Source organism: Pinus tabuliformis, chromosome 5_1, assembly GCF_031772625.1.
Source record: "Pinus tabuliformis cultivar Carrire ecotype Pingquan chromosome 5_1, CPIR1, whole genome shotgun sequence".
Taxonomy (NCBI): domain Eukaryota; kingdom Viridiplantae; phylum Streptophyta; class Pinopsida; order Pinales; family Pinaceae; genus Pinus; species Pinus tabuliformis.
Genome location: NC_142305.1, coordinates 742,385,025 through 742,400,941, shown reverse-complemented (window position 1 = coordinate 742,400,941; position 15,917 = coordinate 742,385,025).

Sequence of the window (15,917 nt, the reverse complement as noted above, 5' to 3'; positions counted from 1 at the left end):
TTTAAGTTTCATCGTAGGCACATGGCCCAGGGACGCACTTTTCAACGGAATTCTGTCTTTTATCCCAAGCTCCACCATCTTGCCCTTATCTTTCATAGGTCGCTTACCAGACCATAGGTTTCGTGGCGACACCTGGACTGGTCCTGTTATTTGTCTAGGAAGTTGCGGTACATCTCCCACCGTTGGCATTGGGCTCGGCACGGCGGCCTTGGCTGTCGACATTACACTGTCTCGAAGGTCCTGCGTGTCTTTTGGCATTGTCGCAGCCACTGGGCTTATTCTCAAGGCATCGAAGTTGGATGGGTCCATATCTATCAGATAGCGCAGTAAGTTAAGTCTCAAGGTGCCATGGTTTGTTCGGTGGATGGCTAGCTGTGATTTATAGGCCTGTGGATTTTCAAATTTGATCGTTCCCTCCTTTTCTGGTTCATTAATGCGATACTGGCGATAGATCGTTTCAAATCCAATTCTGACTCCGTGTCTTAATTGCCCGCCGTGCGCTCCTCGTTGTCTTAAATTGACCATCTTGTCATGAATAGTGACCTCAACAGTCACTTTCCAGCCTGTCTACACAGTAGCACAACCCCTTATGCACGACCACAATGCCTGCGATAGACTCGCCCTACGCGGAACCCTGTTTCTGCGCAGCTTTCCTGCAGACTCGTTTATAGTCCCGCGCCTTCTTTCAACTACTTGGAGCGCTGATACTGTGCTTCGGTTGGTTAGTTAGGTAGCCAGCCCACTCGTGTAGGGCTTCAGGCGACTGCCATTTACTCTTCCTAGGAAGGGCTCTCCATTAAGCTTGCCGAGCTGGACCACGCCTCCGTCTGTGACCTCTTTGACTACATATGGTCCCAACCAATGCATTTGGAGTTTCCCAGGGAAGTTTTTGAACTTGCTGTCATATAGCAATACTAAATTATTTACTTTGAATGTGCGCAACTTGATATGGCGATCATGCCAAGCTTTCTCACGTTGTTTCTATACCTGCTGATGGAATCCCGCCAGAAACCGTTCTTCCTCAAGTTCTTCCAGTTGCGCGAGCCTCTCTTCCAAGGCTTCGTGGTCTGCCATGCCTGTCATCGCTACTATCCGCAAACTGGGTACAATGTATTCCATTGGCATGACGGCTTCCATGCCGTAGACTAACCTGAAAGGTGTCTAACTCGTCAATTTCTTACATGTGGTTCGGTATGCCCATAGCACAGCAAGTGTGCACAAATCCCAATCGTTTCGCTGCGTGTTACATACTTTGGTCAGCGCAGTCTCTAGAATCTTGGTGAATGCTTCTATTGTCCCATTCGCTTGTGGAGGGTACGGCGTACTTTGCTGATGAAACACCTGGAATTCCTCAGTGAGTGCTTTGATAGTTTCATTTAGGAAGTGTGTTCTGCGGTCACTCATTAGAATTTTCGGGCATCCAAACCGTGTCAACACGTTTTCGAATAAAAATTTCACAGTGGTAGCGGCTGTGGAGTGCTTAACCGGCTGTGCTTCCGCCCACCGAGTCAAGTACTCTGTCGCAGTGATGATATTGCGCGCACCCATCTTCCCTTGAGGTGTGATGGGCGCCACAAAGTATATCGCCCATTTTTCGAATGGTTGTAGCGTCACCTATGGATTGAGTGGCATCTCATCCCTTCGCGATGGTTTCCCAGTCTATTGACATACGTCACAGGCCCGATAGTATGCTTTCGAGTCTTGATGTAGGGTTGGCCACCATAGTCCGGCACGAAGAATCTTCTGTGCTGTCGCCCATCCCGCATAATGTCCTCCTGCAGCCCCCCCATGTGCTTCTGCGAGGATCTGTCCTCGTTCAAATTCAGGTACATATCTTTGTAATATTTCGTCATTTCCCATTTTGTAGAGGTGCCCCGCGATAACAGAAAAATCCGCCACGCGTACCACTAATTCTTTCTTCTGCTGAACTGAATATCCCTGCGGCGTGGTCCCTATGGTTAAGAAATGGATTATATCCTCAAAGTGGCCATCCGTGACACGCACTTCATAGAGCTATGCATCAAGTAGTCCTTCCTCCAAATTTGTTGGCTCCTCACCGTTCTCAATTCGCGATAGGTGATCTGGGCCTGCGTTTAGGCGTCTCGGCTTTACGATGACCTCGAAGTCATATTCTTGAAACAATAACAACCATCTACAAATGCACACCCCAACACAGGCTTGTTCACCAGGTATTTCAACGCGGAATGGTTAGTATACATCTTAAAGTGCCCACCAAGTAAATAGTGGGGGTATTTCTGGAGCGCGTATACCATCGCCAATCCCTCGCGCTCAGTAGTAGAGTAGTTCTTTTCAGCTTTGGACAACTATCGACTTGCGAACACGATTGGGTGATCAATGCCTTCCTCTCCTTCCTGTGTGAGTACAACACCCAACGCGATACACGATGCATCAACATGTACATGAAATTCGATGTCCCATTTTGAGAAAACCAAAATGGGAGCGGATGCCATTTTTTCCTTGAGAATCTCCAGAATTTTCTTACAATCATCATTCCAACAATATGTAGCATCCTTTTTCAACAACTGTTCCATTGGTGCCGTGATTTGTGCATAGCTCTTAATAAACTTTCGATAGTAGCTAGTGTGCCCCAACGTGGTGCAGAGTTGTTTGACACTTCGTGGCACTTCTAGATTGAGTATGACAACAATCTTTGCAGGGTCCACCATCAGGCCTTGTCTGCAGACCACATGGCCAAGCAAATTTCCAAAGGGGACGAGGAAGGTGCACTTCTTAAGATTCAGCGCAATCTGGTGTCGTCGGCAAGTATCCAGCATCAACCGTAAGCTCGCTATATGTTTCTTGACTAACCCAAATACAGTCCAATCATTGAAATAAACTTCCAAAAACTTGTGGATGAATTCCTTGAACGCGGCCACCACTACGCGCAAAAATATCGCTGGCACGTTCTTGAACCCAAAGGGCATAATAGTGTACTGCAAACAACCCCATTCAGTCATGAAGGTTGTCTTGCTCCTATCTTCCGGTGCAATCTTGATCTGATGGTACCCTGAGAACCCATCCATGAATGAGTACGCTTCTTGTCCACCAACATTCTCCAAGATTTCATCTGTAAATGGTGTCGGGAATGGATCGTGAACACAGGCATCATTAAGTTTTCTGAGGTCTACGCTGATTCAAATTTCACCCTTCTATTTTTTCTCTTGCACTATCATAGGACTCACCTTGTCGGACTCTTCCACTGGTTCAATAATTCCTGCTACAAGCATTTTGTCTAATTCTTCACGGACCCTTTCCTTATACTTCAGATTCAAACGGTAAGGATGCTGCTTAACTGGCTTCGTGTCCATTTTCAGAGTTATCTTCATCATCCTTTTAACTCCGTGATTTTGGTCGGGAATAAGTCTCGACATTTGCGAAGTAACTCAACAACCTTATCCACAGTGGCATCATCCCAATAGTCCCCAAGCGTTGCGTACTTCGGCTCCGCATCTATACCAATGTTTACCTGTTTCATTTTTAGTGGCGCAGCGATGTCGAGGTCCTCGATTGATGGTCCACGAACTTCACAACTCCCTTCTGTTTTTGGAATATTAATATTTCGAGGGTCATCATCATCATCCTCTACTTGCATGTTGTAACATTCTAGGGCATGGCTTAACTGAGGTGACCATACTGGTTGAACTATTTCTCGTGGTTCCTGTGGTATTTTGAAAATGGTGACTTTCACAGCTTGCAGTTCATCGTCAACAATATCTGCCCATAGGTCTTCAAATGAGAAAGTTAACAAAAATCCCTTGCGTAAGATATCCCATTCCCCTGTACCATGTCAGAGTTATGTCTCAGTATACCAGTTTCTTGGGATGACATCCAAGGTATGATAAAATAAGTGTACCCATTCAGGCTAGGGTTCTTCTCCATAGGCTTTGGTCCATTTTGTGAGGTGCGTGCGCAAGTCATCACGTCCATCATATTTATCAGTTATTCGTAGTTCCGACTTCCAAAACCTTAGCTGCATCATCCTCCTACAGCCGCGCCAGTTTTCAAAGTTTCCTTCATGTGTTCCCCACCAACGTGCAGGTGTCACGTGCAGCGTCCACTTTAATGCATCGAACCTCTAGTGCTCTGGTACTACTTGTTCAAGAATTCATCCACCGTTGTCAATCCATCATATGTGGGTAGATCTCGAGCTTGGGTGGTTACGCAACATAGTGACTTGGTCATCATATTACAATTTAGCGTCGTCACTTCACTCAACCGATTATGCCAGCATTCATCTTCTTCGTCTGAATCTGAAGGGCAAGAACGTGCGTGCTCCCACGAGACCCTTCCAACTACAGTCGGATTTAGCCAATCTTGGTTTCACGCGGTTATCTTGTATATACAATCTAGCTCCTCTTCGTCTCCATCGTCGCGCATGGGTTCAGCGTAGCACTCTCCTTCATCTGGATCCAACGGAACTACTACGTGTAGGGACTTTTTCTCGAATATCATCTTCCGCTTTTTTAGGTTGATGACTCCATTCATATCTGTGGCCCAGTCTATTCCTAGCAACGTGGGGTAAGGGTTGCTGTCATCTACAATCTCTATTACCTCGAAGTCCATCTGCGTGGTCGCACCTTTGATATCCATTGTTACCCCTTGCAATCTCCCCATGGGAAAAATCTTTTGTTGGTTTGCCATTCGTAATTGAATAGGAGACCATTGTAACACGGGTCTGCCCATGCATTCCCAAGTCTATTTTGGTAACACGTTCGCGTCCGAGCCCAAGTCTAGGATTACCTGATCCATCTCATATTTGCCAATTTGCACTGTCAACCGCATTTCCCTCCCGGTGCGCAAAGCATGCTTCCCCATCTTTCAAACTACGCATGGTTCCTCTGACCCTGCGCACCTAGCGATTAGCTCTTGTAGTCCTTTAACTGCCTTATTGTCACGTAGCAACTTCATGCATGTCTCTAAGAAGGTAGTTAGCATAGAAGGATCTAGTCCTGTCTCTGGGCGATCCTTACTACCTGAAGTAGAGGCCTCCACGAAGCTCTTCTTAGCTTCCATAAACGTTTCCTTGGCGTGTTCCAAGTCAAACTCAGGTTCCTTTGTAGGAGCCTTGCGTACCCAGGTATCTTCCTCAGGCTGCTTCCCCTTATCTTCCCCTGTGGTCGTGCCACTTCTGAGCATCATGTTCACGTTGGGGTCTTCTTCGCATGGTTCAGACCTCATCATTTGGATATTTTGCATCGGAGTAGGCTGTAGTACCCCTTTTTCGCGCATTTGTGTGATCAGCGTCGGAAAATCTACCATTTCATGATCAAACTGCTCACAGTACGGGCAAGATATTCTCGTTGGGTTGGTACAATCACGAGCGTAGTGCCCGGGTCCCTGCAATTGTAACAGATTAGCTTTTCGCGGCCTCTTCCAGGCCCCATTCCTCCTCGTCCTCGACCTCATCCTTGAAATCCACCCCGCGCTATTGCTGCAGCTGGATCGAAACCTCGTGTTTCTGTCTACGTTCGATAAGCTGGGGTCCTATCCATCATCAGCTCATAGCTCCGACATGTGTGCTCATCGTGGCCCACTGATCTACAAAAATTACAATACAGTTGTTGCGGAGTTTGTGTGTACTTCTGCAACATGTGACAGTTGTCCGTCGTGTGCTTTCCTCCCACTTGACAGATCGTGCACCAAAGCGCAGGTGCCACACTTGGGCCCACCTGTGCCTTTGGTCTCAATAGCATTGGTCCCCCTCCCGCCAAATAGTTCGCAAATACTGGACAATGATCCTTATCGTGGCCTTAGCCTTTACATTTTATGCACCACACTTCTTCACGCGCTTCTGGCCGGGGTGCCCTATCTTGCTTCAAACTCTGCATCTCCAAGCATAGGTTTTGTAGCTACGCATGGATTTGTTGGACTCCCAACCCCGGATCCTGTATCGGTGTTTCATGCAACCTCATCACCATTTCCAATGCTTCTGCCTAGGTTGAGAGCTTCTGTTGTGACAGTGCCGTCCTCAGGTGTGGTGTCAAAGATGCCACAAACCACACGCGGTGCTGTGCATCTGTCAGTGTCATATTAGCCTCGCAGATCGTACTTTTCAGCCTCTGATCCAGATCCCAGGGGGTTTTGCCTGGAAGCATCGAAATCTCCTTAAATCCAATGATTGATTATGTCTTTGATTTCAGCCAGCTAAACTCTCTGCTCAACGCAATCTGGATTTCCGCTATTTCGACATTCGGGTGATCATTCGAATGCTTGATATACCATGTCAGCGCGCAATCCTGCAGCACACTTACCAATGTGGCCTTCTTAATGTTATCATCCGTAACCCCGTGTGCTTCCCACACTGCTCTTACTATGAACCAAAACTAATCTGGATCTTTGTTCCCTACTCCTCTGAAAACAGGCGGCTTGATTGCGCTCGCCATGCTAGACTGCTGGTTTGGTGGAGGTGGTGTGGGCGAAGATGGAGGTGAAGGAGGTGACGCGAGTAGTGGCGTTAGCAGAGATGATAACTGCGGAATGTGTTGCCTTATCAAATTGACCGCACTCCTTGGAGAAGCCCAAGCGCGCTCTTCCTCGCCTGCTCGCGGAGGTGAAATTAAAGGACTGTTTCCTAACCCTTCGATACCTTTGTAGATCTTTCCGCTCCGCATCGTTCCACTCATTAATGGATTTGCATTACTCGTTTTTCACATAACAGCATCTTAATCCAGGTATTCAAAGATTTGATGTACTTACCTCGCAGTCCCTTGAGAAAACGTCTTTCTGCTTCACTGTAGCTGACAGTCGTGTCTATCGCAAATTCAGTGATAAACCCTCCTATTATCTGATCCAGCCAATGGTTTACAGCCCGCACGATCTTATCTTCAGATGCCTCTAGCCTGCGCACCAACTCTGGAGTCCACACTATCGGTTGATTGAGCTTTCACCTTCCCTGGCTGTTTGCTAGCCTCGCGATCCAATCATATAGCTCTGAAGAGAAGGTCGCGAAGAAGATCTCGTGGATTTCTGTATATATGAAGCGATCCAACCACCTCTTCTCAGATATCTGCGGGGTTTTGTTTTCCTATATTACAAACTCGTGAAGCTTCTGATCCAACCAATCTTCAATTTCTTTCTTCATAGGGTTCCAATGTTCCGACATCAAACATCCCTTATGCAGATCTCGATCCCGGCAATGGAACAATTTGTTGGCTTGTTGGGGCCTGACCCAGGTTCAGAAGTGTTTTAGCCAAACAAATCCCAAAACTATCATCCCTTTCAGCAATAGTCCGCGGAGCGCGGACTAAGGTCTCACCCGAGGTAGTATGGGAGGGTGCTGGAACCAGGTTTCCGCACCCTAGGGATGTCTTGATGAGGTCTGGAAGGTTCGTGAACTGATCCTACATGCTGCGCTACTTCCGCGCAGTTGTTTATTCAGTGCAACTACCTTCGCGCGGCTAGGACAATGAGCACGAATGTTCTTTACCCTTTTTGTGCTTAGTATTATTATAGATCTTGAATTAAATTAAGTAGGCCCAATACTTTCAGTTACCATTTAACATAAACAGACATGCACGCAATCATAAACCATAAACATATGCATAAACCAGAATATAGAAACAGATACGCAATATTCCAAAACCAACTTATCTTTATTAATGCCTTTTCCAGTTACAATCCACTTCCTACCCTGCGCATACAGCTGCAGGGGTCCCTATGGTTAAGAAATGGATTATATCCTCGAAGTGGCCGTTCGCGATGCGCACTGCATAGAGCTGTGCATTAGGTAGTCCTTCCTCCAAATTTGTTGGCTCCTCACTGTTCTCAATTCGCGATAGGTGATCTGGGCCTGCGTTTAGGCATCCCGGCTTTACGATGACCTCGAAGTCATATTATTGAAACAATAACAACCATCTACAAATGCGGCCCCCCAACACAGGCTTGTTCACCAGGTATTTCAACACGGAATGGTCAGTATACATCTTAAAGTGCCCACCAAGTAGATAGTGGTGGTATTTCTGGAGTGCGTATACCATCGCCAATCCCTCACGCTCAGTAGTAGAGTAGTTCTTTTCAGCTTTGGACAGCCGTCGACTTGCGAACGTGATCGGGTGATCAATGCCTTCCACTCCTTCCTGTGTGAGTATAGCACACAATGCGATACACGACGCATCAACATGTACAATAAATTCAATGTCCCATTTTGGGAAAACCAAGATGGGAGCGGATGTCATTTTTTCCTTGAGAATCTCCAGACTTTTCTTACAATCATCATTCCAACAATATGTAGTGTCCTTTTTCAACAACTGTTCCATTGGTGTCGTGATTTTTGCATAGCTCTTAATAAACTTTCGATAGTAGCCAGTGTGCCCCAACATGGTGCGGAGTTGTTTGACACTTCGCGGCGCTTCTAGATTGAGTATGACAATAATCTTCGCAGGGTCCACCATTAGGCCTTGTTTGCAGACCACATGGCCGAGCAAATTTCCAAAGGGGACGAGGAAGGTGCACTTCTTAATATTCAACGCAATTTGGTGTCGTCGGCAAGTATCCAGCATCAACCGTAAGCTTGCTATATGTTTCTTGACTAACCCAAATACAGTCCAATCATCGAAATAAACTTCCAAAAACTTGTGGATGAATTCCTTGAATGCGGCCACCACTACACGCGAAAATATTGCTGGTGCGTTCTTGAACCCAAAGGGCATAACAGTGTATTGAAAACAACCCCATTCGTTCGTGAAGGTTGTCTTGCTCCTATCTTCTGGTGCGATCTTGATCTGATGATACCCTGAGAACCCATCCATGAATGAGTAAGCTTCTTGTCCGCCAACATTCTCCAAGACTTCATCTGTAAATGGTGTCGGGAATGGATCGTGAACACATGCATCATTAAGTTTTCTGAGGTCCACGCAGATTCGAATTTCGCCCTTCTGTTTTTTCTCCTGCATTATCATAGGACTCACCCAGTCGGACTGTTCCACTAATTCAATAATTCTTGCTGCAAGCATTTTGTCCAATTCTTCACGGACCTTTTCCTTATACTTCGGATTCAAACGGTAAGGACGCTGCTTAACTGGCTTCGCGTCCATTTTCAGAGTTATCTTCATCATCCCTAGGTCACCGAGGATCCCTTTTAACTCCGTGATTTTGGTCAGGAATAAGTCTTGATATTTGCGAAGTAACTCGATGACCTTATCCACCGTGGCATCATCCCAATAGTCCCCAAGCGTTGTGTACTTCGGCTCCGCATCCATACCAATGTTTACCTATTTCGTTTTCAGTGGTGCAGCGATGTCAGGGTCCTTGATTGACGGTCCACGAACTTCGCGACTCCCTTCTATTTCTGGAATATTAATGTTTCGGGGGTCATCATCATCATCCTCTACTTGCATGTTGTAACATTCTAGGGCATGGCTTAACTGAGGTGACCATACTGGTTGAACTATTTCCCGTGGTATTTTGAAAATGGCATCTTTCACAGCTTGCAGCGCATCATCAACAATATCCACCCATAGGTCTTCAAATGAGAATGTTAACAAAAATTCCTCGCGCAAGATATCCCATTTGCCTGTACCATGTCGGAGTTCTGTCTCGGTATACCAGTTTCTTGGGATGACATCTTGGGTATGATAAAATAAGTGTACCCATTCAGGCTGGGGTTCTTCTCCATAGGCTTTGGTCCATTTTGTGAGGTGTGTGTATGAGTCATCGCGTCCATCATATTTCTCGGTTATTCGTAGTTTCGGCTCCCCAAACCTTAGTTGCATCATCCTCTAGCAACCGCGCCAGTTTTCAAAGCTTCCTTCATGTGTTCCCCACCAACGTGAAGGTGTCGTACGTAGCACCCACTTTAATGCATCGAACCTCTAGTGCTCTGGTACTACTTGTTCAAGAATTCATCCACCATTGTCAATCCATCATATGTGGGTAGATCTCAAGCTTGGGCGGTTATGCAACGCAGTCACTTGGTCATCATATTACAATTTAGCGTCGTCACTTCACTCAACCGATTGTGCCAGCGTTCATCTTCTTCATCTGAATCCGAAGGGCAGGAACATGTGCGCTCCCACGAGACCCTTCCACCTACAGTCGAATTTATCCAATCCTGGTTTTGCGCGATTATCTTGTATATACAATCTAGCTCCTCTTCATCTCCATCGTCATGCACGGGTTCAGTGTAGCACTCTCCTTCATCTAGATATAGTGGAACTACTATGCGTAGGGACTTTTTCTCGAATATCATCTTCCGCTTTTTTAGGTTTATGACTCCATTCATATCCGTGGCCTAGTCTATTCCTAGCAACGCGGGGTAAGGGTTACTGTCATCTACAATCTCTATTAGCTCGAAGTCCGTCTACGTGCTCGCACCTTCGATATCCACTGTTACCCTTTGCAATCTCCCCATGGGAAAAATCTATTGTTGGTTCGCCATCTGTAATTGAATAGGAGACCATTGTAACATGGGTCTACCCATGTGTTCCCAAGTCTGTTTTGGTAACACGTTCGCATCTGAACCCAAGTCTAGGATTACCTGATCCATCTCATATTCGAAAATTTGCGCTGTCAACTGCATTTCCCTCCCGGTGTGCAAAGCATGCTTCCCCATCTTTCAAACTACGCGTGGTTCCCCTAACCCTGTGCACCTAGCGATCAGCTCTTGTAGTCCTTTGACTGCCTTATTGTCATGTAGCAGCTTCATGCATGTCTCTAAAAAGGTAGTTAGCATAGAAGGATCCAGTCCTTTCTCTGGGTGATCCTTACTACCTAAAGTAGAGGCCTCCGCAAATCTCTTCTTAGCTTCCATAAACGTTTCCTTGGCGCGTTCCAAGTCAAACTCAGGTTCCTTTGTAGGAGCCTTGCCTACCCAGGTATCTTCCTCAGGATACTTCCCCTTATCTTCCCCTATGGTCACGCCACTTCTGAGCATCATGTTCATGTTGGGGTCTTCTTTGTGTGGTTCAGACCTCATTATTTGGATATTTTGCATCGGAGTAGGCTGTAGTACCCCTTTTTCGCGCATTTGTGTGATCAGCGTCGGACAATCTACCATTTCATGGTCAAACTGCTCACAGTACGGGAAAGATATTCTCATTGGGTTGGTACAATCACAAACGTAGTGCCCGAGTCCTCCGCAATTGTAACAGATTAGCTGTCTGTGGCCCCTTCCGGGCCCCATTCCTCCTTGTCCTCGACCTCATCCTTGAAATCCACCCTGCGCTATTGCTGTGGCTGGATCGAAGCCTCGTGTTTCTGTCTGCATTAGATAAGCTGGGTTCCTATCCATCATTAGCTCATAGCTCTGACATGTCCCCTCATCATGGCCCACTGATCTACAGAAATTAAAATACAGTTGCTGCGGAGTCTATGTGTACTTCTGCAACAGGTGACAGTTGTCCATCGTGTGCTTTCCTCCCACTTGACAAATTGCGCACCAGAGCGCAGGTGCCACACTTGGGCCCACCTTTGCCTTTGGTCTCAACGACATTGGTCCCCCTCTCACCAAATAGTTCACGAATACTGGACAATGATCCTTATCGTGGCCCTGGGATTTACATTTTATGCACCACACTTCTTCGCGCGCTTCTGGCCAGGGCGCCCTATCTTGCTTCAAACTCTGCATCTCCAAGCATAGGTTTTGTAGCTGCACATGGATTTGTTGGACTTCCAACCCCGAGTCCGGTATCGATGTTTTATGCAACCTCATCACCATTTCCAATGCTTATGCCTGGGTTGAGAGCTTCTGTTGTGACAGTGCCATCCTCAGGTGTGGTGTCAAAGATGCCACAAACCACACGCGGTGCTGTGCATTTGTTAGTTTCATATTAGCCTTGCGAATCATACTTTTTAGCCTCTGATCTAGATCCCAGGGGGTTTCGCCTGGAAGCATCGCGATCTCCTTAAATCCAATGATCGACTGCGTCTCTGATTTTGGCCGGCTAAACTCTCTGTTCAACGCAATCTGGATTTCCGCTATTCTGGCATTCGGGTGATCATTCAAATGCTTGATATACCATATCAGCACGCAATCCTGCAGAGCACTTACCAATGTGGCCTTCTTAATGTTATCATTCGTAACCCCGTGTGCTTCCCACACTGCTCTTACTACAAACCAAAACTGATATGGGTCTTTGTTCCCTACTCCTCTGAAAACAGGCAACTTGATTGCACTCACCATGCTAAACTGCTGGTTTGGTGGAGGTGGTGTGGGCAAAGATGGAGGTGACATGAGTGGTGGCGTTAGTGGAGATGATAACTTCGGAATGCGTTGCCTTATCAAACTGACCGCACTCCTTGGAGAAGCCCAAGCGTGCTCTTCCTCGCTCACTCGTGGAGGTGAAATTAAAGGACTGTTTCCTAACCCTTTGATACCTTTGTAGATCTTTCTGCTCGGCGTCGTTCCACTCATTAATGGATTCGCATCACCTGTTTTTCACATAATAGCATCTTAATCTAGGTGTTCAAAGATTTGATGTACTTACCTCGCGTTCCCTTGAGAAAATATCTTTCTGCTTTGCTGTAGCTGACGGTCGTGTCTATTGCAAATTCGGTGATAAACCCTCGTATTATCAGATCTAGCCAATGGTCTACGGCCCGCGCAATCTTATCTTTAGATGCCTCTAGCCTGCGCACCAACTCTGGAGTCCACATTATCGGTTGATCGAACTTGCACCTTCCATGGTTGTTTGCTAGCCTCGCGATCCAATCATACAGCTCTGAAGAGAAGGTCGCGAAGAAGATCTCGTGGATTTCCGTATATATGAAGTGATCCAACCACCTCTTTTCGGATATCTGCGGGGTTTTGTTTTCCTATATTACGAACTCGTGAAGCTTCTGATCCAACCAATCTTAAATTTCTTACTTCGTAGGGTTCCAGTGTTCCGACATTAGACATCCCTTAGGCAGATCTCGGTCCCGGCAACAGAACAATTTGTTGGCTTGTTGGGGCCTGACCCAGGTTCAGAAGTGTTTTAGCCAAACAAATCCCGAAACTACCGTCCCTTTCGGCAACAGTCTGCGGAGTGTGGACTGAGGTCTCACCCAAGGTAGTATGGGAGGATGCTGGAATCAGGTTTTTCCGCACCCTAGGGATGTCTTGATGAGGTCTGGAAGGTTCGTGAACCGATCCTACATGCTGCGCTACTTCTGTGCAATTGTCTATTTAGTGCAACTACCTTCGCATGGCTAGGACGACGAGCGCGAATGTTCATTACCCTTTCTATGCTTAGTATTATTATAGATCTTGAATTAAATTAAGTAGGCCCAATACTTTCAGTTACCATTTAACATAAACAAACATGCGCGCAATCATAAACCATAAATAGATGCATAAACCAGAATATAGAAACAGATACACAATATTCCAAAACCAACTTATCTTTATTAATGCCTTTTCCAGTTACAATCCACTTCCTACCTTGTGCACACAGCTGCAGGGGTCCGCGCACACAGCTGCGGACTCTACTAGGCCTCTGCGCACACAACTGCAGAGCCTCTATTTCCTATTACAACCCAAACTCGGACTTACAAATTCAGATCGAATATCGCATTCATAAATCCATAGTTCTTCTTAACATCAAAAAGCTACTTTCTACACTTAGAGCCTCGCTCTATTTATGCATTCCCATGGTCCGCAGACCATGGGTAGGCCGATACATTCTAGATTAAATTACAATATTTTAGGGCGGACTACCCTTAGACTTGACCCATTAAAATTCGCGCTCTGCGCACTTTGCGGAGCCTTTACAATACCAATACCCCAAAATTGTGGGTTTTAAGCCCCAAAACCATTACGCGGGGGATCCGCTGCCCAACACTTTACATTGTGAGAGTTGGTTCAAAATGAAGGAATGAGATGCCTCACACTTCAAAGATTTTGTAAAGCCTCAGTTCAAAAACAAATATGATACCACATTTCCAAGGACTTATTTGTTGGATCATTATAGTCAATTGTTGAAGGTTATACATAGACATTTTACATGTGAAGGTCGTTTTAGAAGTTGTATCAATACCACATTAAATTTCTTATGCATTTCACTAGTAAAAGGAGTTTGAATTTTCAGTATTACCTATTTAAAAGCCTAGGCAAGATGTCAGAGAGGGTTCAGCCAAAAGGGGACAAACACTTGCCTAGCCTTTTTCACTTTTCACTAATCAAACTATTGGTTTTGCACAAGATAGAGAAGAGAAAGATGTCTTGGGATAACTTCTTGCCAACTTCAGGTCTGCTGGCTCATGTAGACATTTCTCTAATGCAAGCACATAAAGAAGAACCTAAAGCTAAAGAGACAAAGGAATCTAAAGCCAAAGTGACAGTGGAAGAAGCAGAGGTACCTAAAGCTGCAGAGATAATTAAGGAAACAAGGAGGGATAAGAGAGCAACAAGCAAACAAAAAAGCAAGATACCAATGGAAGAAGCAACATTTATGCATATGCCAAGGACTAGGCTGAGGATTAGATTTTGTGCAAAGCAATTGATTGAGGAGCCAACTCTTCAAGTTGATATCTCATAGGATATGCCAGAATAGGGTACAGGGGAGGAACAAGATGTTAAGATGGAGGAAGACAAAGATCTTGAACTCACAATATTGCAAGACAGTCTTACCAAAGCCCGACTTCAGATTTCCTATTTGCAAAAGGAAAATAAAGAACTTAGGAACACAACAGAAAAGGTAGAACGACAAAAAGAAAGTGAATTGTCCAAGTGGCCTTTTAGGCTTACAACTTAAGAAAAAGGAAAGCAGGTAATTTATGTGGAGGAGATAAAAGAACCTAATATGCCAGTAAGGAGACCTATCACAAGGTCAACAACTAAAGGGAAAACTAGATGGAGGAATATTTTCAAACAATAGAGAAGCCAGTGTTTGATGAATGGAAGGAGTATCAGAGGCTGTTTGAAGAGATTGAAGTCTGCGAAAGGCAAGCTGACCAGATAGAAGAGAACAATGAAAAATACAAGAAGGCCATCAATGATACTATCAAAGAAGTTGATACTCAAATTGCAGAAGATTTGGATGCAATTGATGGAGCCAAACATTTCATGAAATGGACTCTTCCCCTGCACAAAAATCTAAAGAGTTATTACATGAGAAATATGATTTTGAGGATAATATTGAAGGTGATGAAGCATAAACTAGCAAAGGCTAGGAGACGGCTCAAGAAAGTCAAACACTCCAAACAACCACCTAGTGACTTGCTTACAGTAGTACAACCAACTAAGGAAGTTAAAACAATCTCCAGTAAAGAGGCCAAATCATCATCTAGCAAGGCCAAACCATCATCCAACAAGAAGAGAAGAGGTAGATTGGGTGCCTGATAACATACTCTGTCTCATTTACTAAAAGTTCATTTTGTGTAGCTAGGCTCATTTTGCAGTTACCTAGGGTTACATGTTTTTGTTGAAAAATATGGAGGATTTTGGTATTTTGATGCTTGTTCGGATTCATAAGGTACATGGTGATGAACGGTTAGACATTGTTTTGTTTTGGAAAGGGAAGAGAAACACAAACTCAGAAATTTAAAATTTTGATGCGCAAGTGTTGACTCGACAGTTCTGAGCTTTGCACATGTGGAAAGAGGAATCTGATGGGTCCTACTCCAACTTAGCATCTTTGTCATCATCCTCATCGGCTCGGTTTCACTAGGTGCAGCCCATGTCTATGCTAAGCTGGAGCCTACTGCGCAACTCATCATTCAATTTTTTTGTTTTTTTAGTCAGTTTTGGACCTTGCTATCGTGAGGTTGGTGATATGGATAGAAAAGAATGGATAGGGATCAGAGAAGTAGATAAGATAAAACTAATTTGATCAAAAAAGATGTTTCAGTTTTATTTTTAGATTTAACTTAGTTTTATCTTTTAAAAACTTGATGTTTCTAAGTTGATATGCTTCGATCCTCTTAGTGGAAGAAAGATACATTGTATCTAATTTTGATTTTTTATTCTGCCTAATGTATTT